Source organism: Ovis canadensis, chromosome 26, assembly GCF_042477335.2.
Source record: "Ovis canadensis isolate MfBH-ARS-UI-01 breed Bighorn chromosome 26, ARS-UI_OviCan_v2, whole genome shotgun sequence".
NCBI classification, from domain to species: domain Eukaryota; kingdom Metazoa; phylum Chordata; class Mammalia; order Artiodactyla; family Bovidae; genus Ovis; species Ovis canadensis.
In genome coordinates this window covers 24,319,061-24,339,235 of record NC_091270.1, presented here as the reverse complement: position 1 = coordinate 24,339,235, position 20,175 = coordinate 24,319,061, and the positions used below count along the sequence as shown (strand labels likewise).

Sequence of the window (20,175 nt, the reverse complement as noted above, 5' to 3'; positions counted from 1 at the left end):
ACTTGCCTGACTTCAGGCTCTACTACAAAGCCACGGTCATCAAGACAGTATGGTACTGGCACGAAGACAGAAGTATAGATCAATGGAACAAAATAGAAAGCCCAGAGATAAATCCACACACATATGGACACCGTCTCTTCGACAAAGGAGGCAAGAATATACAATGGAGTAAAGACAATCTCTTTAACAAGTGGTGCTGGGAAAACTGGTCAACCACTTGTAAAGGAATGAAACTAGATCACTTTCTAACACCACACACAAAAATAAACTCAAAATGGATTAAAGATCTAAACATAAGACCAGAAACTATAAAACTCCTACAGGAGAACATAGACAAAACACTCTCCAACATAAATCACAGCAGGATCCTCTATGATCCACCTCCCAGAATTCTGGAAATAAAAGCAAAAATAAACAAATGGGATCTAATTAAAATTAAAAGCTTCTGCACAACAAAGGAAAATATAAGCAAGGTGAAAAGACAGCCTTTGGAATGGGAGAAAATAATAGCAAATGAAGCAACTGACAAAAAACTAATCTCAAAAATATACAAGCAACTTATGCAGCTCAATTCCAGAAAAATAAACGACCCAATCAAAAAATGGGCCAAAGAACTAAATAGACATTTCTCCAAAGAAGACACAGATGGCTAACAAACACATGAAAAGATGCTCAACATCACTCATTATCAGAGAAATGCAAATCAAGACCACAATGAGGTACCACTTCACACCAGTCAGAATGGCTGCGATCCAAAAGTCAGCAAGCAATAAATGCTGGAGAGGGTGTGGAGAAAAGGGCACCCTCCTACACTGTTGGTGGGAATGCAAACTAGTACAGCCACTATGGAGAACAGTGTGGAGATTCCTTAAAAAATTGCAAATAGAACTGCCTTATGACCCAGCAATCCCACTTCTGGGCATACACACCGAGGAAACCAGAATTGAAAGAGACACGTGTACCGCAATGTTCATCGCAGCACTGTTTATAATAGCCAGGACATGGAAACAACCTAGATGTCCATCAGCAGATGAATGGATAAGAAAGCTGTGGTACATATACACAATGGAGTATTACTCAGCCGTTAAAAAGAATTCATTTGAATCAGTTCTAATGAGATGGATGAAACTGGAGCTGATTATACAGAGTGAAGTAAACCAGAAAGAAAAACACCAATACAGTATACTAATGCACATATATGGAATTAGAAAGATGGTAATGATAACCCTGTATGTGAGACAGTAAAAGAGACACAGATGTATAGAACGGACTTTTGGACTCAGAGGGAGAGGGAGAGGGTGGGATGATTTGGGAGAATGGCATTGAAACATGTATACTATCATGTAAGAAACGAATAGCCAGTCTATGTTCGATGCAGGACACAGGATGCTTGGGGCTGGTGCATGGGGATGATCCAGAGAGATGATATGGGGTGGGAGGTGGGAGGGGGGTTCAGGATTGGGAACTCATGTACACCCATGGCGGATTCATATCAATGTATGGCAAAACCAATACAGTATTGTAAAGTAAACTAAAGTAAAAATTAAAATTAAAAAAAAATGTGTCATGAAGAGTGAGAACATTGAAAAAAAATTTCCAGACCATGTTATTTATCCTGCAAAAATTGTTCTAAATTTCATCAACTGAAATGCATATTTAATGCAGAGAGAAAAAAATAAACATTTCTTTGCATTAGTTTTCATACATAAAAATAAATATGTATTTTTCACCCTGAGACATTAAAACATATTTAACTAAACTCATTGAATGAGAAAGACTCAGAGGTGACTGTCCAGAAGTGAGCTATGAAAGTGAAGTTGCTCAGTCCTGTCCAACTCTTTGTGACCCCATGGACTGTAGCCTATCAGGCTCCTCCGTCTGTGGGATTCTCCAGGCAAGAATACTGGAGTGGGCTGCCATTTCCTTTTCCAGGAGAGCTTCCCAACCCAGGGATCGAACCTGGGTCTCCTGCATTGCAGGCAGACGCTTTACCATCTGAGCCACCAGGGAAACTCTATAAAAGTGAAGATGAAGCAGAAAGAAAGCATGTAATGGGGGAATGGCTACCTGAAGATGAGAGTCTTATTTGAACCATATGGGTCTTTGCCCATCAGTCTGTCCTGATTAAGAGGAAAGGAAGTTGATATGCATTCATTTGTCAGCCCAGCGCTTTTGTGAAGAAAAACAGATGAACACAGAAACTTGCCAACAGCAGGTACTCTGGTCTGGCCCCTACCTTCATCTGTCAGAGAGCAGATGTAAGTGAGCCATTCCAGCAAATTACCCCTTAAACACAGGTCTGACCTGTGGTGAAAGAAACACAGAGGAGAGAACAGGGGCAGCGCTTCTGCAGCACAAGCAAACCTGCAGGGTGGCAGCTATCTCTGCGAAGCTTTCCAAGAGCTGCTTTATGTCCTAATCCAGCTTTCATACTTGTTCACACAAGGGTTACTCTGATGGACAATACCCTGTCTTTGGGTGATATCTTGTTGTCAGTGACAATAGAAATCCCTGAATTTTGTGAGTTTCCAATTATGAGAAATACTAAGTAAACACAATTTCTTGAATAAATGTGATGTCTCTGGACACTGACTATTATCTGATACAGTCACTTCTAGTTGTAGGATTGCCATTTTCTCTCTCCATCTTGTTGAATCTTTTCACATTGCTTCCCACTCTGTGTTGGTGGTGATGGGTTTACCACAACCTGCCTTTAGTCAAGTAGAAAAGTTTGTCAGATCAAATATCCTCTAAGAATTTTTTTATATAATTATGATGATTTCAGTATAACACAAATAATTTCCCTGTTGTAGCTGCTCAGGATTTCATGGTTAACTAATTCCAAAACAGATATGGAATTTATATGTTGTAAATTTTAAAATTTAAAACGAGTTTATTTTCCTTTTTAAAATGTCCAAGCATGTCTTTAAGGAACACAATATTTGAGCATGGTTATGGCCCTTTGGGCTTCCCAAGTGGCACTAGTGGGAAAGAACCCGCCTGCCAATGCAGAAGACATAAGAGACAAGGGTTCGATTCCTGGGTCAGGAACATAACGTGGAAAAGGAAATGGCAACCCACTCCAGCATTCTTGCCTGGAGAATTCCAAGGACAGAGGAGCCCACCAGGCTACAGTCCATGAGGTCCTCTGTCCATGGGGTCATAACTGAAGCAACTGATCATGCAAGCACGTGGTCCTTTATTGATGCTATATTATGCCTACACTGAATATCTATGGGTGAGAAGCCCTCAGGAAGTCAGCAGAACATTTGAAGTGCTATGAACTGAGTTATTTAAAATCTACTCTCCAAAAAGTACTTGAAGTGCCTATAACTCAGCTAGCTGAAGACATAATCACAGAGTGGAACTTTATATTCCATATGCTAAAGGAGCTCATTGAACAAAAAGGTGCATTAATGTCTACTATGCAGAGAAATCTGATGTTAATTTTTTGACTTGCAGCCAGTGGGAGTCTGCTGACTCTGTTACGGTAAACATGAGATTTTCAAAGAATTAGCCAGAGAAATTAGCCCATGACTTATTTCTTCCCCCCCCCACCCCGCCCCACCCCAGAGGCTTTCTCACCAAAGAAAAAGCTTGCTGCAAAGTGGGAGGAGGTAGTGGTGTCAGGATATAAAAATCTAGAAATAGATTACTCTACTTACCATGACACTGGATTTCATTCTCATTCATTCCTGTGACATAGAAACGAGAGTTTATGGGATCTGTAAGGCAGATCAGCACTTTAAATTGCCTATTCAGTTCACTGCAAGCTTATGCCTTATTAAAATCAAACAACAGCATACTTGGGAGCCAAAAGTTGTTACAAGTCTGCCACACTGGGAAATATATGAAGCAAACAGAACAAAATATAGTGAATAGGCTTACTTATTAAGCATGAAAATGGTCTTCATCTGAGATTATTTGAATGCAATTTTAGAAGTATTTCTTTCCTGGGTTGTCATTCCTGCAATAAGCACTAAATTATCATTGTATTTTTCCCTAGCAATTCATACACTTCCCATCTTAGAGCAGGAACTGAGAGAAGTATTATAAACTAGAATAGCTTTTGTGAAAGAAAGGAAAAATAGGAAAGCAGTAGACAAAAGTAATGATATATGACTTCATTCCACTTGGAATGTAAAACTCAAGGCACAGGTTATATGCAGAGGGTTGGGAGAAGCACTAGAATGTCTATTTTGAGAAAACTGTTATTTTATTATTTTTTCCAAACCTGGAAGCAGATAATGAGTCCAATGGAGACTTAGATTGAATTACAACAGATTTCAATAAACTGTTTATCTGGGGCCACCAAAATCCCATTGTGCTATTCATTACATAATAACATGAAATACAGGCAAACCTCAAATCCTGATATGTACTTTTTTATTTATCCATGAAGATAACTTTTGCAGGAATAGATTAAACATCTGTTGCATAATCCTGAGGACTTTTAATAAATTAAAATTTACTTTTGTGAGCCATTCAATTATTGATCATTAGAAGGTGTTATATTCTTTTAATGAAGACAAATGACCTGAATAATGCATGAATGTGTGAATATGAGAACTGTTAATTGCTGAGAATGCAATGGCATTATGAAATCTTTGGGTCAGAACTGTGGTCAAATTCACATACATAAATCCACTGCCCTGAAATATTCAGATATTCCTCTCTTCATTATTTAAAGATTAACAATCAGTTTTATTTGGAGCTGATCATGCATATGTTCTCCGTTGCTCAGTTGTATCCAACTTTCTATGACCTCGCGGACTATAGTCCCTTGGCTTCTCTGTCTGTGGGGTTCTCCAAGCAAGAATACTGGGGTGGGTAACCATTCCCATTTCCAGAGGATCTTCCCAGCTCAGGGATCAAACTTGGGTCTCCTGCATTGCAGGCAAATAATTTACTGTCTGTGTTACCAGGGACTATTAAAATAATAGCTAGTATGTATGACATGCTTTTGGTGTACCTTCTCATATAATTCTATAAGTTTTCCATGCATTAACTTATTTTGTGCTCACCATAACCCTGTTAGGTCAATGCTAGTATTTTCTTCAATTTATAGATAAATAAACTAAAGCTTGGAATCACTTGTGTAAGATTACAGGGAAAAATTATCAGAAACAAGTTTCATGCTCCAGTCTTTCTGTCTCCAGGGATTTCACCACTAACCTCTGAACTACATAAAATTAAATCTCTCAGGGTGGTTGATAAAATGTAATGTACAAGTAAGTGATTAAAAGTTCAGTGCTAGCTTCCTTTTCATCTTACTCCCCCTACCCTGGCCTTGGGATAGATCTGTTTTGGAGGTTGGGGGTTGGGACTGTGGGGACAATGGGCATCTATTGTACTTTTCTAAACATTTTCCTTGTACATGAAAAAATAACTAGAAGCAATAAAGGAAAGCTAAATAATATCACCCATAAAAAATCTATTACTGCACTTCACTGCATTTTAATGCTTGTTCTAAAAAATTATTGATATGCTCAATAACTTCCTTTTAATTTCTCAAGTAACTTCCAGAGAATTTAGGTGAGGTAGATAATAAAAGAGATAATAAGTGGTTCATGAAAGATGATGAAATTTAAATTTGAGAACATACTTTTAAAACCCTTCTAATAAATGTTGACTGTTTCAAAGCTCTCTTTTCAGTTCATGGTACAGGAACAAGATAGCCACATTAATGGAGATTCAAAATAGATTCGGATATAAAACAATGTTACATGATGTGAAGCCATAAAAAGGGATCTTTTCCCTGATTTGACGATGTGTTTCCTATGAGCGGTGACCTTGAAACAGTGTCTTGATTCTGTCCACCTCTGTTCTTGATTTATGACTTCCAAATCCAAAACTAGATCTGATAATTTTATCTGGATTTTTATATACAGTCTTCTTTCTGGAGATCACTTTTTTTTCATTGTGAACTTGTTTTTAATCCTTGCTTATAATACTGCTACAAATTGTTCATTCTGTTGCCTACCATCAAATGCTCCGTAAAAGAGCATGACTTTTCACTAAGCGTATCATTCATACAACTGCATCAGAAAACTAATAATAGTCCATGTCAACAGATTCTCAGTGTGGTCCAACGGTTGAGTTAGAGAAATCATAAAATAATAAGATTATTAGGTGATAAAATATTATGATTATTTTCTTATAACTATTCATTCAATTAATAATAATAACCCTAAAAATGGACAACTTAGGAAATTATTTACACTAATATATATTTTGATATTAAACAATATTGTTTAATGGGCTTCCCTGCTGGCTCAGTGGTAAAGAATCTGCCTGCAATGCAGGAGATGCAGGTTTGATCCCTAACTCAGAAAGGTCCCCTGAAGAAGGAAATGGCAACCCACTCCAATATTCTTGCCTGGAAAATCACATGGACAGAGGATCCTGGCAGGCTACAGGCCGTGGAGTCACAAAAGAGTTGGGCACAACTTAGTAGCTAATCAACAACAACAACAATATTGTTTTAATAAGCACCAAAGTTTTATGTAAAATTTGAGTCTGAGAACTAAATATAAACCTGATATTATAAAGTCTTTCAAAATTAGAAACTCCGGTTGTGTGCAATATTATCCTTTTGATTATGGAATTTGTTTTCCTTCTCAATTCTCACATACAGTTAGACTGCTATACAAATCAGAGTTGCCATGGAATGAATATCACTAAATGTAAATCAATCAATCATCATCAACCAATCTACTTGTGAAAACTTAGCACTTCTATTTCTTCAAAACGTCCAACATCCCAGTTATCAGTTTACTTCCCTGTTTTCTCTTTAATCCCTTCTAGTACAATGGCCGGTGGTGATGGCTTAGTCACTGAGTCCTGACCGACTCTGTGAACCCGTGGACTGTAGACCACTGGGCTGCTCTGTCCATGGGATGTAATTCAACAGAAAGCAACAAGATTTAGCCAAAGCAAGACTGTTACGTTTAAGGTTGATAAATCAAAAAGAAACAGACAACAGAAGCTGATATAAATATTTCCTATAATTAGTGTGCAGCAGTAGGAAAAGAAAGTACTTAGGATTTACTTAATTTTCAGGGTTGAATCTTCTATTTGGGGAACAATGATATCAACCATAATGCAGAGGGCCATCAGCTTTCATCCGGTTAGAGTCAGTGCCTAGTCGTGTAAGATCATTTTAAATGCAGTGAGTCATGAATGTTGCAGTGTTCCACAGATTTCCTGTCTCTTCTTTAAATACCCACAGCCCTTCAACATGGAACTTTGAATTCTAGATCTCAAGCAAAATAAATGTTACTACCACATTGATTTTTTGCCAAAGACATCAAAAATATTTATCACCACCCCAAGACTTTCATACCAAAAAAAAAAAAAAGATGCTTTCTTATTTTAAGCCATCTTACATGGAGAATTCACTTGAGATAAAATCAATGGAAATTGTCTAATTAACCAGTTATTCACATTAACCATGCATTCACAATTTCACAGGTAGAATTTTAGAGTTTGGTTTAATGTGTATATTCTCTTAGAATAATCTTAGCACATAATGTAGAATTTATAGCTTTTTATAATTCAATGGCAGTGGCTTATTTGGTCACAGATTACACCTCAGGAGGAAAGTTCCAGTTGTGGGGTTAGGAATTGGAACAGAAATAAAGTCTGGAGAGAAACAGAAATAAAGTCTTGGCCCTGGAGAAACCAAGAGAGAAACACAGGCATAGGAACAAGAAAACATGAATTCTCTTCCTACAGTTCTTAGGGGATCCTGCAACTGTAGTTGGCCATAATCAGTTCGGTTCAGTCACTCAGCCGTGTCTGATGCTTTGAGACCCCATGGGCTGCAGCACACCAGGCCTCCCTATCCATCACCAGCTCCCGGAGCTTACTCAAACTCATGTCCATCGAGTCAGTGACGCCATCCAACCATCTCATCCTCTGTCGTTCCCTTCTCCTCCTGCCTTCAATCTTTCTCAGCATCAGGGTCTTTTCAAAGGAGTCAGTTCTTCACACCAGGTGAACAAAGTATTGGAGTTTCAGCACGTAAGGAAGTGAGAAATGAGACAGGTACCCAAATCCTCAATCTGTAAGTTACATGAATGGGAGGAGCACAAAGGATTTCTAAGGCACTGACATTACTCTCTATGATACTATAATGACAGATACATGTCATAAATGTGTGGAGCAGTGACCCCACAAGAGATCGAGCCAGACTTGCCTGTGAGTGTCCTGGAGTCTCTGGCAGAAGCATGGGTGGACAGTAGCCTGCTGTGGGGTCAGTGCACTAAATACATAAGTCTTTTTGAAGGAGGCCGTCATTACTGCTGTTACCCCTACCATAGTCAGGTTCTGGTCCAAATTATAAGGAGGGCACACAGCCTCACCCATTAACAGAAAATTGGATTAAAGATTTACTAAGCATGGCCTCACCAATCAGAGCAAGACCCAGATTTCCCCACAGCCTGTCCCTCCCATCAGGAAGCTTTCACAAGCCTCTTACCCTTATCCAACAGAGGGCAAACAGAGTGGAAATCACAAATTACAGAAAACTAATCAAACTGATCACTTGTATCACAGCCTTGTCTAACTCAATGAAACTATGAGCCATGCCATGTAGGGCCACCCAAGACAGATGGGTCATGGTGGAGAGTTCTGACAATATGTGATCCACTGGAGAAGGGAATGGCAAACCATTTCAGTATTCTTGCCTTGAGAACCCCACAAACAGTATGAGAAGGCAAAAAATAGGACACTGAAAGATGAACTTCTAGGTTGGTAGGTGTCCAATATGCTACTGGAGAAGAGTGAAAAAAAATAGCTCCAGAAGGAATGAAGAATCAGAGCCAAAGCAAAAACAACACCTAGTTGTGGATGAGACTGGTGATGGAAGTAAAGCCCAATACTATAAAGAGCAATGTTTCACAGGAACCTGGAATGTTAGATCCATGAATCAAGGTAAATTAGAAGTGGCCAAACAGGAGATGGTAACAGTGAACATTAACATTTTAAGAATCAATGAACTAAAATGGACTGAAATGGGTGAATTTAATCCAGATGATCATTATATCTACTATTGCGGGCAAGAATCCCTTAGAAGAAATGGGGTAGCCCTCACAGTCAACAAGAGAGTCCGAAATGCAGTACTTTGGTGCAATCTCACAAATGACAGAATGATCTCTTTTCGCTTCCAAAGAAAACATTCAATATCACAGTAAACTAAGTCTATGTCCTATCTACTAATGCTTAAGAAGCTAGAGTTGAATGGTTCTATGAAGACCTACAAGACCTTCTATAACTAACACCGAAAAAAGATGTCCTTTTCATCATAGGGGACTGGAATGCAAAAGTAGGAAGTCGAGAGGTACCTGGAGTAACAGGGAGTTTGGCCTTGGAGTACAAAATGAAGCAGGGCAATGGCTAACAGAGTTTTGCCAAGAGAATGTACTGGTCATAGCAAGCCTCTTCCAATAACATAAGAGAAGATGCTACACATGTACATCACCAGACGGTCAATACTGAAATCAGATTGATTATATTTTTTTAGCCATAGACAGAGAAACTGTATACATCAAAAACAAAACCAGGAGCTGACTGTGGCTCAGATCATGAACTCCTTATTTCCAAATTTAGACTTAAATTGAAGAAAGTAGGGAAAACCACTAGACCATTCTGGTATGACCTAAATCAAATCCCTTATGATAATATGGTAGATGTGACAAATAGATTCAAGGGATTAGATCTGATAGATAGAGTGTCTGAAGAACTATGAACAGAGGTTCATAACATTAAACAGGAGGTGGTGATCAAAACCATTCCGAAGAAGAAGAAATGCAAAGAGCAAAATGGTTGTCTGAGGAGGCCTTACAAATAGCTGAAAAAGCAGAAAAGCAAAAGGCAAAGGAGAAAAAGCAAGATATAGCCATCTGAATGGAGAGTTCCAAAGAATAGCAAGGAGAGAAAAGAAAGCCTTCCTCAGTGATCAATGCAAAGAAACAGAGGAAAACAATAGAATGAGAAAGACTAGATATCTCTTCAAAAAAATTAGGGATACCAAGGGAACATTTTGTACAAAGATGGGCACAATAAAGGACAGAAATGGTATGGACCTAACAGAAGCAGAAGATATTAAGAAGAGGTGGCAAGAATACACAGAACTATACAAAAAAGATCTTAATGACCCAAATAATTACAATAGTGCAATCACTCACCTAGAGCCAGACATCCTGGAATGCTAAGTCAAGTGGGCCTTAGAAAGCATCACTACGAACAAAGCTAGTGGAAGTGATATAATTCCAGCTGAGCTATTTCAAATCCTAAAAGATGTTGCTGTGAAAGTGCTGCACTCAATATGCCAGCAAATTTGGAAAACTCAGCAGTGGCCACGGGACTGAAAAAGTCAGTTTTCATTCTAATCCCAAAGAAAGGCAATGCCAAAGAATGTTCAAACTACTTCATAATTGCACTCATCTCATACACTAGCAAAGTAATGCTCAAAATTCTTCCTAGGCTTCAACAGTATATGAACCGAGAACTTCCAAATGTTCAAGCTGGATTTAGAAAAGGAAGAAAACCATAGATCAAATTGCCAACATCTGTTGGATCATAGAAAAAACAAGAGAGTTACAAAAGAACATCCACTTCTGCTTCATTGACTATGCTAAAGCCTTTGGCTGTGCAGATCACAACAAACTGTGGAAAATTCCCCAAGAGATGGGAATACCAGACCACCTGACCTGCCTCCTGAGAAATCTGTATTCAGGTCAAGAAGCAACAGTTAGAACCAGACATGGAACAATGGACTGGTTCCAAATTGGGAAAGAAGTAAATGAAGGCTATATATTGTCACCCTGTTTATTTAACTTCTATGCAGAGTATATCATTCAAAATGCCAGACTAGATGAAGCACAAGCTGGACTCAAAATTGCAGGGAGAAATGAAGAGGAGCTAAAGAGCCTCTTGATGGAAGTGAAAGAGGTGAGAGAAAAAGCTGGCTTAAAACTCAACATTCAAAAAACCAAGATCATGGCATCTGGTCCCATCACTTCATGGCATATAGATGGGGAAACAGTGGAAACAGGGGTTGACTTTATTTTGGGGGCCTCCAAAACAATGCAGATGGTGATTGCAGCCATGAAATTAAAAGATGCTTGCTCCTTGTTAAAAAAAGCTATGACAAACCTGGACAGCATACTAAAATCTTTAATTATTTTTGCCAACATTACTTTACTGACAAAGGTCCATATCATCAACGCTTTGATTTTTCCAATAGTCATGTATGGATGTGAGAGTTAGACCATAAAGAAAACTCAGGGCTGAAGAAGTGATGCTTTTGAACTGTAGTGTAGGAGAAGATTCTTGAGAGTCTCTTGGACAACAAGACCAAACCAGTCAATCTTAAAGGAAATCAGTCCTGAATATTCATTGGAAGGACGGATGCTGAAGCTGAAACTCCAATACTTTGGCCAACTGATGTGAAGAACTGGTTCTTTAGAAAAGATCCTGATGTTAGGAAGGATTGAAGACAGGAGGAGGGACAGAGGATGACATGGTTGGATGACATCACCGACTCGATGGACATGAGTTTAAGCAAGATCCAGGAGTTGGTGTTAGATAGGTAAGCCTGGTGTGCTACAGTCCAGAGGATCACAAAGAGTTGGACAAAGCTGAGCAGCTGAACTGAACATGTCATTCATTTTACATTTGTCCAAACCCAGAGAATGTACAGGGCTCTTCAGGTGGCACTAGCAGTAACGAACTCAGTTGCCAATGCAGGAGATATAAGAGACACAGGTTCAATCCCTGGATCAGGAAGATACCCTGGAGGAGAGCATAGCAATACACTCCAGTATTCTTGTCTGGTGAATCCAACTGACAGAGGAGTCTGGTGGATTGCAGTCCTTGGGGTCACAAAGAGTTGTACAAGACTGAGGGATTTAGCAAACACACATGCCTAGATTATACAGCACCAGGAGTCAGCCTTAATGTAAACTATGGGCTTTGGCTGATAATGACATGTTAATGTAGCTTCGTAAATTGTAACAAGTGTAGTGTCCGGTGAGGAATGATGATAATGATGGAGGTTATGCACGTATCAAGACAGAGTAGGAAGTCTGTGTACTTTCCTCTCAGTATTACTGTGGTCCTAAAACTGCTCTAAAAATGTCTATTATGAGAGAAAGAGAGAGGGGTGAAAACAGCAACAAAATAATAACAGTGAGGGAAGATGATTCTAGGGGAAATGCTTCTTTAGTCCTGTTTCTCAGTGTTCTAGAACAGTGGAGGAAAATAGTTAATGTTTTGAACATGTCCCAGATTTTGTCACTTTCCCACCAGTTCTACTTCTATTTTAGATATTTAGAGCTAGTCGACTCTGGACAATAGTATTTCAGTCACGTACTAGCTGGCCTCCCTGGGTCCAGCCATTTCCTCTTCCAATCCGTGTGCGACACCGGTTCTGGGCTTACATTTCACAAATCACTTACTTCACCCCACTACTTAAATGTCTCATAACTTCCTGTTACCAGATGAAGTCTAACTTTTCAAAATGTCATAGTAGGTCTGAGCAGGTTAAATGTTGCAATCCCTGTTTAGTTCACAATAAAAGAATACATAAAATAAGTATATTATGAATAAAACACTCACGCACAAATGTGTCCCTTTAGAAATGGAAAGTGTGGTAAGGAAACAAACATTACAAAGTGAATTACAATAAAATCTGATAAGTAATAAATTTTAAAACAGCAAAGCAGAAATATGAGGCAATCTTATTAATTCTAAGAAACTGTCTCCTGGTGAAGGCCTTGTAAAGAAACATGGGTATCATCAGACCAGAGGTTGGGGGAAATTGTTTAAGCAAAAATTAAGCTCAACTGAAGCAGTGAGTTTAAAATGTATTCACTTTGAGGAAACAAAATAGACAATATAGTTAATTTTCGGTGAAAATGAAACGTGTATGGCACGTTTTGATTTTTAAAAAAATACATATAACCTAAAGAATTGGAAGTTTCAATGAGCTTAAGAAGAATTAAAGATAGTGGGTTTGGTTTACTCCAATTAATTCAGTTTAATCCCAGATGGTCTTAAATGGGTATAACTATAAAGAAAGCTGAGCACCAAAGAATTGATGCTTTTGGACTGTGGTGTTGGAGAGGACTCTTGAGAGTCCCTTGGATGGCAAGGAGACCCAACCAGTCCATCCTAAAGGAGATCAGTCCTGGGTGTTCATTGGGAGGGCTGATGCTGAAGCTGAAACTCCAATACTTTGGCCACCTGATGTGAAGAGCTGACTCCTTGGAAAAGACCCTGATGCTGGGAAAGATTGAAGGCAGGAGGAGAAGGGGATGACAGAGGATAAGATGGTTGGATGGCGTCACCAACTCAATGGACATGAGTTTGGGTAAACCCCGGGAGTTGGTGAAGCCTGGCATGCTGCTGTCCATGGGGTCACAAAGAGTCGGACATGACTGAACTGAACTGAACCCCAGATGGTCTTAAGTGATTATAATAAAATCAAGTCTTGATTTTACAGTAAATAGTAATAATAAGGGTAATAGAAAATAAGGCTATTCATTAGGGGAGATAGAGGAGGAGCAGTAAATAATGGGATTAAAGCTTTGCCCAGGTTTGTTATAAAGGAATATGATCCCATGTGACTGGTGGAAGAAATGATATTAGTGGCTGCTGGATTATGCTTTTGCTGCCAGTGCCTGTCTTGAGTTTCTAGCACAAAAGGTCCAAGTTGAGGTTCAAAACTTAAAAAACAATGCCAGTTTCCAGTGTACAGCAAATGATTCCCTTATATATGTACACATACCCATTCTTTTTTGAAATTCTTTTCCCATTTAAGTTATTACAGAGTACCTGGAACTAACACATCATTGCTAATCAATTATATACCAATATAAAATTTTAAAAAATTACTTAATCCATGAGTAAATAAATCTTACTTTGTACTACTCTACCATCTAAGGACTCAGACCAGAAGCATTTTTAATTTTAAAACATTAAAAATTAAGATGTTTAAATATTTTTAAACAGAGCCTAATTGTTAGTGACTCAACTGTTTACTAAAAGAGCAAATATTTAGGGATAAAACTAGATATGAAAATAGTCTAAATTTATCACTCAATAATGACTCAAAGATGGTGATTTTTGTTTTTGTACTACTTAGAATCATACACAAATTTGATCTTTGCATTCCTTTGCCATGGAGAAGGCAATGGCAACCCACTCCAGTACTCTTGCCTGGAAAATCCCATGGACAGCGGAGCCTGGTGGGCTGCAGTCCATGGGGTTGCTAAGAGTCAGACATGACTGAGCAACTTCACTTTGACTTTTCACTTTCATGCGTTAGAGAAGGAAATGGCAACCCACTCAGTGTTCTTTCCTGGAGAATCCTGGGGACAGGGAAGCCTGGTGGGCTGCCGTCTATGGGGTCGCACAGAGTCGGACACGACTGAAGCAACTTAGCAGCAGCAGCAGCAGCAGTGCTTAAGATTAAGGTCTCTAAAATCAGACCTCTTCAGGTCGCATCTTATATCATGACCCCACTTCGTAACCTCTCTGACATCAGTTGCTATATCACTAAGGTGGCAAGAAAGATGGGCTCCTCTCCATAGTTCATTTTGAGGAATTAAAGATTCAGTAGTTGAAAAAAACTTTAAGGACTGCCAGGGATGCAATATAAGTGCTGTCAAGGTGAGGAAAATCACAAAATGCAATGAATTATATCATTATCAACTCATAATTATTTCTGTTGTCCTTTCCAGGGAAACAAAAGTCATCAGCGCCCTTCAGGCTGCTATGATCAATGGTCAGGTCTCCATCTCCCCTGACCCAGCAGCCCGGGGTCTCCCCGGCTTCCCTCATTCCTCATTCTGGATCACCCCCTACTGCTGGCCCATCACTCCAGACTCCGCTTTTCTGACAATGTCCGCATGGTGCAGAGCCCTCACATTCAGCGCTCAGACCTAACTTCTTCCCCTTTATGTGATTTTGTCCAGATCCTGATTTACAAATCTTTTATTAAATGATGCTTCCTAAATTTAAATCTCCTAGACACAACTCTCTCCTGAACTTAAAATTCTTACATCTGATTGCCTACCAGGATCTTCCCTGGTAGCTCAGTGGTAAAAAAAAAAAAAAAAAACCCTGCCTGCCATTGTAGAAGACATGAGTTCGATCCCCAGGTTGGGAAGATCCACTGGTGAAGGAGATGGCAACCCACTCCAGTATTCTTGCCTGGGAAATCGCATGGACAGAGGAGCCTGGCAGCGTACAGTTCATGGAGCATCAAAAGAATCGGACACAGCTGAGCAACTGAACAATTGCCTACTGAAAATCACCACGTGGGCAACAGATAACCCACATTTAAATTCTTCCTAACTGAAAATAGTGTCTTTTCTAAAACCTGTTGTACCCACAGTTTTCCTGATCTTATTTTTCAACGGCATCATCCTTGACATATAGTTTAGGATAAAAGCCTTGGAAACATTCTGGGTTCTTTTTTTTTCTCTCAAGCTGTTGTGTCTAAGCTGCCAGTAAACTTTTCTGCTTCTGTCATCAACATACACCCCAAAGCTGCCCACCTCTCAGACCATCTTGCCTGGTCTCTCCTGGGCTGTCCTGGTCCAGGCCATTGCTGTCTCCTGCTGGGATTTTTGGAGAGCTTCCAAATTGGTCTCCTTCCTTTCAGCTTCCCCCCAGCTGTCAGTTCTCATTTCACCATTGACAGGTGCTTCTGAAATATCATTTCACTCACAACAATCCTCTGCTCACACTGTTCCAGTAACTGTCATTTTCACTGAAGTCCCCCCGCCACCTCGGACCTATAGAGTCTATCTTGACCAGCACCTGTTACTTTTTTGGATTTCCCTCTTGGGTCTACTCAATCAGTTCAGTTCAGTCACTTAGTCCTGTTGGACTCTTTGTGGCCCCATGGACTGCAGCAGGCCAGGCTTCCCTATCCATCACCAACTCCCAGAGCTTGCTCAAACTCGTGTTCATCAAGTCAGTGATGGCATCCAACCATCTCATCCTCTGTAGCTCATCCTGCTTTCAACCATACCCAGCATCAGGGTCTTTTCTAATAAGTCAGTTCTTTGCATCAGGTGGCCAAAGGATTGTAGCTTCAGCTTCAGCATCAGTACTTCCAATGAATATTCAGGACTGATCTCCTTTAGGATGGACTTGTTGGATCTCTTTGCAGTCCAAGGGACTCTCAAGACTCTTCACCAACACCACAGTTCAAAAGCATGAACTCTTCAGTGCTCAACTTTCTTTATAGTCCAACTCTTACATCCATACGTGACTACTGGAAGAAAAAAAAACATGGCTTTGACAATACAAACATTTATCGGTAAAGCAATATCTCTACTTTTTAATATGCTATCTAGGTTTGTCTTAGCTTTTCTTCCAAGGATAAAGTGTCTTTTAATTTCTCATTGCAGTCGCACTATCTGCAGTGACTTTAGAGCCCTCAAAAATAAAGTCTCACTGTTACCATTGTTTCCCCATCTATTTGCCATGAAGGGATGGGACCAGATGCCATGATCTTAGTTTTCTGAATGCTTGAGTTTTAAGCCAGCTTTTTCACTCTCCTCTTTCACTTTCATCAAGAGGCTCTTTAGTTCTTCACTTTCTGCCATAAGGGTGGTGTCATCTATGTATCTGAGGTTATTGAAATTTCTCCTGGCAATCTTGATTCCAGCTTGTGCTTCATCCAGCCCAGCATTTCTCATGATGTACTCTACGTATAAGTTAAATAAGCAGGATAACAGTACACAGCCTTGACATACTTCTTTCCTGATTTGGAACCAGTCTGTTGTTCCATGTCCAGTTCTAACTGTTGCTTCCTGACCTGCATACAGATTTCTCAGGAGGCAGGTCAGGTGGTCTGGTATTTCCATCTCTTTAATAGTTTTCCACAGTTTGTTGTGATCCACACAGGTAAAGGCTTTGGTGCAGTCAATAAAGCAGAAGTAAATGATTTTCTGGAACTCTCTTGCTTTTTCAATGATCCAGCGGATGTTGGCAATTTGATCTCTGGTTCCTCTGCCTTGTCTAAATCCAGCTTGAACATCTGGAATTTGACAGTTCATGTACTGTTGAAGACTGGCTTGGAGAATTTTAAGCATTACTTTGCTAACATGTGAGATGAGTGCAATTTTGTGGTAGTTTGAACATTCTTTGTCATTGCCTTTCTTTGGGGCTGGAATGAAAACTGACCTTTTCCAGTCCTGTGACCACTGCCGAGTTTTCCAAACTTGCTGGCATATTGAGTGGAGCACTTTCACAGCATCATCTTTTAGGATTTGAAATAGCTCAACTGGAATTCTATGACCTCCACTAGCTTTGTTCATAGTGATGCTTCATAAGCATCACTTATGATGCGATCACTTTCTCCTTGGAAGAAAAGCTATGACAAACCTAGACAGAATATTGAAAAGTAGAGACATTGCTTTACTGATAAATGTTTGTATTGTCAAAGCCATGGGTTTTTTTTCTTCCAGTAGTCATGTATGGATGTAAGAGTTGGACTATAAAGAAAGTTGAGCACTGAAGAATTCATGCTTTTGAACTGTGGTGTTGGCGAAGAGTCTTGAGAGTCCCTTGGACTGCAAAGAGATCCAACAAGTCCATCCTAAAGGAGATCAGTCCTGAATATTCATTGGAAGTACTGATGCTGAAGCTGAAGCTACATGAGTTTGATCACTTATCACCTACTTGACTTTGCATTCTGGTCTACTCATAACTAATAAATAATGCTAATGGGAACTCCTTGCATACATAAAATGAGCAGATTAGCCAATACAATAGCTTATCTATAATATAGAATAAGAGGACCAGTATGCTATACAGTTCTGAATAAATGATGAAAGCTTTTTTTATTTTGACTTCCTTATGCTAATTTTGAAGAAAATGTGTTTGGTACCAGAAGAAAGAAAAGGGAAGGGAGAAATTGAGAGAGAGAGAGAGAAAGTTAGGAAGTACAAAAGGAAGCTAAATATATACATATAAACAGTTTTATGCCAATAAAAGTAAAATTATTTTACATACTTTATTATTTATTTATTTTTATTTTTTTAGTTAATATATTTTAATTGGAGGCTAATTACTTTATAATATTTTGTTGGGTTTTGCCATACATTGACATGAATCAGCCATGGGTATACATGTGTCCTCCATCCCGAATCTCCCTCCCACCTCCCTCCACATCCCATCCCTCTGGGTTGTCCCAATGCACCAACTTTGAGTTCCCTGTTTCATGTATTGAACTTGGACTGGTCATCTACTTCAATATGGTAATATACATGTTTAAATATTATTCTCTCAAATCATCCCACCCTTTCTTTCTCCCACATAGTCCAAAAGTCTATTCTTTGTATCTGTGTCTTTTTTGCTGTTTTGCATATAGGATCATTGTTATAATCTTTCTAAATTCCTTGTATATGCATTAGTATACTGTATTGGTATCTTTCTTTCTCACTTACTTCACTCTGTATAATAGGCCCAAGTTTCATCCACTTCATTAGAACTGATTCAAACGTATTCTTTTTAATGGCTGAGTAAAAAATGTTATGACCAACCTAGATAGCATATTGAAAAGCAAAGACATTACTTTGCCAACAAAGCTCTGTCTAGTCAAGGCTATGGTTTTTCCTGTGGTCATGTATGGATGTGAGAGTTGGACTGTGAAGAAAGCTGAGTGCCGAAGAATTGATGCTTTTGAACTATGGTGTTGGAGAAGACTCTTGAGAGTCCCTTGGACTGCAAGGAGATCCAACCAACCCATTCTGAAGGAGATCAGCCCTGGGATTTCTTTGGAGGGAATGATGCTAAAGCTGAAGCTCCAGTACATTGGCCACCTCATGCGAAGAGTTGACTCATTGGAAAAGACTCTGATTCTGGGAGGGATTGGGGGCAGGAGGAAGAGGGGATGACAGAGGATGAGACGGCTGGATGGCATCACTGACATGAGTCTGAGTGAACTCCGGGAGTTGGTGATGGACAGGGAGGCCTGGTGTGCTGCGATTCATGGAGTCACAGAGTCAAACATGACTGAGCAACTGAACTAACTAATACTCCACTGTGTATATGTACCATGGCTTTCTTATCCATTTATCTGCTGATAGACATCTAGGTTGCTTCCATGTCCTGGCTATTGTAAACGGTGCTGCGATGAACATTGGGGTACACGTGTCTCTTTCAATTCTGGTTTCCTCAGTGTGTATGGCCAGCAGTGGGATTTCTGGGTTGTATGGTAGTTCTATTTCCAGTTTTTTAAGGAATCTCCACACTATTCTCCATAGTGGCTGTACTAGTTTGCATTCCCACCAACAGTATAAGAGGGTTCCCTTTTCTCCACACCCTCTCCAGCATTTATTGCTTGTAGACTTTTGGATTGCAGTCATTCTGACTGGTGTGAAATGGTACCTCATTGTGGTTTTGATTTGCATTTCTCTGATAATGAGTGATGTAGAGCATCTTTTCATGTGTTTGTTTGTTAGCCATCTGTGTGTCTTCTTTCAAGAGATGTCTGTTTAATTCTTTGGCCCATTTTTTTATTGGGTTGTTTATTTTTCTGGAATTGAGCTGTATGAGCTGCTTATATATTTTTGAGATTAATTCTTTCTCAATTGTTTTGTTTGCTATTATTTTCTCCCTTTCAGAAGCCTGTCTTTTCACCTTGCTTATAGTTTCCTTCATTGTGCAAGAGATTTTAAGTTTATTTAGGTCTCATTTGTATTTTTGCTTTTATTTCCATTACTCTGGGAGGTGGTTCATAGAGGATCCTGCTGTGATTTATATCAGAGAGTGTTCTGCCTATGTTTTCCTCTAGGAGTTTTAGTGTTTCCGGTCTTACATTTAGATCTTTAATCCATTTTGAGTTTATTTTTGTGTATGGTGTTAGAAAGTGTTCTAATTTCTTTCTTTTACAGGTGGTTGACCAGTTTTCCCAGCACCGCTTGTTAAAGATATTGTCTTTTCTCCATTGTATATTTTTGTCTGTCAGAGATAAGATGTCTATAGGTGTGTGGATTCATCTCTGGCCATTTTGTTCCACTGATCTGTATTTTTGCTTTTATGCCAGTACCATACCATCTTGATGACTGTAGCTTTGTAGTATAATCTGAAGTCAGGCAGGTTGATTCCTCCAGTTCCATTCTTCCTTCTCAAGATTGCTTTGGCTAT

At 39.3% G+C, this 20,175-nt stretch overlaps 1 non-coding gene across 1 annotated transcript; it reads right to left on the bottom strand.

Annotated features, from left to right (window-relative positions):
• Window positions 1–1,938: 1,938 nt before the first annotated feature.
• On the bottom strand, window positions 1,939–2,010 carry TRNAC-GCA (transfer RNA cysteine (anticodon GCA)). The gene has a single exon. It is a non-coding gene; the product is annotated as a tRNA-Cys (tRNA).
• Between the last annotated feature and the right edge of the window lie 18,165 nt (window positions 2,011–20,175).